The sequence below is a fragment of the Lucilia cuprina genome, chromosome 3, assembly GCF_022045245.1.
Source record: "Lucilia cuprina isolate Lc7/37 chromosome 3, ASM2204524v1, whole genome shotgun sequence".
Taxonomy (NCBI): domain Eukaryota; kingdom Metazoa; phylum Arthropoda; class Insecta; order Diptera; family Calliphoridae; genus Lucilia; species Lucilia cuprina.
In genome coordinates, this window is record NC_060951.1 from 37,378,478 (window position 1) to 37,380,977 (window position 2,500).

The 2,500-nt window shown below is 25.2% G+C and overlaps 1 protein-coding gene across 1 annotated transcript in view; it reads right to left on the reverse strand.

Moving 5' to 3' along the window:
• The window catches only part of LOC111682356 (band 7 protein AGAP004871-like), a 4,961-nt gene that overhangs the window by 2,036 nt on the left and 425 nt on the right, over window positions 1-2,500 (reverse strand). The window lies entirely within an intron of this gene.

Sequence of the window (2,500 nt, forward strand, 5' to 3'; positions counted from 1 at the left end):
TAGACTATAGACTAGACTATAGACTAGACTATAGACTAGACTATAGACTAGACTATAGACTAGACTATAGACTAGACTATAGACTAGACTATAGACTAGTCTATAGTAATATAGAGAATTAGTCTTGTTTAACCAGATAGTGGTCTAGCCCAAAAGTAAAAATATTTTCATTCCGGTTAATACTTTTTAAAATTTTAGTACAACAATTTTTTGTTTTCTTAAATACTTGTTACCCTGTAAAGTTACATTTCAATTCCAGAATGTTTATTTATTTTATTTTTATTTTTTTGTTTTTCGTTCATTAGAACAATTTGTTTATTATTTTGTTGCAAGTTGTATGTTATTGTTTTGGGAAGTTTGTTTGGCGGGGGTCGTCTCGCTTCACTATCGCCTATATTGGTGGTCTATACAATAAAGTTTAGTATTTAGTACAAAAAAATTTTTTCACTTAAGGATTTGTTTTGTAACTTACAGTGTAATTAATGATTAAGATAATTTTTTTTCTTTTCAAATGGGAATTTTTCTTGTGGGGATTTTTGTTGAGTTTTTTTTTGGGATAAAAGAAATTCGTTTTTAAAAAAAGAAGTTTTTTAATATATTGACTCATGGGTAAATTACTTTAACTCTTGTAAGTAAATTTTATTGATTTAAATTTTTAATATGGATAACATTTGTTTGAAGGTTTTTGACTTGAAAATTTATCAGTTTCAATTACAAGCAACGCAATTTCTGCTATCATAAAAACGATAAGTGATTTTTATTAAGAAATCTGATATGAAAGCAAAGTATCAATGATTTTTAGAACTGGTAATCTAGACCTTTCAATTTTATTTTTCCAAGAGATGAAGTCCTCAACTTTTTTTATATTCTATAAAATGGAGAATTTTTACTAAAGATCAACATCTCTCACACAAATGTGTATCTTTAATTTAAAGCTTGATCTTTCTCTATATGTGTAATCTCTCAGTAATAACTCCCCCACGATTTTCCACTAAAAATGTATCTTTCACTAGAACATATTTTCTTTTTATTAAAAGTTTGTTCTTTAACTAAATAATAATTTTTTACCAAATATTACACTTCCGTCACTAACATGTTAATATTGCATTAAAAGATTCCTTTTTCATTAAATTAAAACAAATTTACGATCTATTCACAAAAATCTTCACTAGAAGATGAATCTATTGCTAAAAGTATCATCTTTCACTAAATGTAGGCAATCATTAATATATAATGTTTACATTTTCTCTAAAAGGTTAATCTTTCGCTTAAAGTTTTAATCTTTTACTAAGGGCGAGTTTTTCTGATAAAGATAATCTTCATTCTTTGGTTAAATCTAGTTTAATATATGTTTTGTGTTTTTCAGTAATCAGTAAAGTTACTTATTATCTTAGTTAAACTGAGTGTAATTGGCCAATTAAACCTAAGTTATAAGTGAGAAAACACTATCAACAAAAACAATAAAATAATGAATTCGGAAGAAGAAAAACTTAACATTTTAAGTAAATAGTAATTTTCTGATTTTTTCTATTAATATTATTATTTTTTTAAATGTTTATTTATATTTTTTCTAAAATTTTACATTTTACATATTTGCAAAAAACAGCTGTTCATTGTTTATGTTTTTGACTGAAAAGTTGGCAATACTAACAAAGTTAACTGATCTTAAATCCATAATTGAAAAACACAATCATCTGTTAAAGTCCGTCTAAACTTGTTCCGAGTTTAATTTAACAGCAAGTTAAGCCTAGTTTAGTAATAAACCCGCCCTAAGAGTTCAGCTTCAAATGTTTAATCCGTTCTGTTAAATGAAGATTGATTATCCTAAAAGTCTGATTGATCTTTAATAAAAAAAATTAGTTTTTCTAAGAAGAAGTCATTCTTTTACTAAATTATTGATCTTTTAATGAAAATAGATCTTTTAAATTAAAGAAGATTTATCATTCTATGATAGATATAAAATGTCAATCTTGTACTAATAGGTGAATGTGGAACTTTTCCTAAAAAGAGAATTATTACGAAGACTGGGTTTTAGAGTGGCCAATCAAATGGCAATTAATAATCAGATAAGCTAATTTACTCTGATAATCTAACGAATTTCGAGGATTAATTATAATTTAATCGCTAATCGTTCACTTAAAGATTGGTCCTAAATGTTCAATCTGCCAATATATACATATGTAAACATGATCCCATGTAATGATCCATATTACCAAGACTCAGTGATCGTTTAACTTAATATGAAAAAAAAGTTTCACAACAGATTTTTAATTTTAAATATTATTTAAAATAGACCTTTCATGGATTTAACTAAATGAATGATTTTTGTCTGAAGTTGTTTTATTAAAAACAAGATATTGATCAATTTATTGGCAATTGCCACCATAACGTGAATATGTCTTCTAAATAGACATATTTTACAAATGTATACAAATGATGATTATAAATTTTCCAGTATTTTATATTTTGAAATGTTTACATTAATATTTCATATAAAATT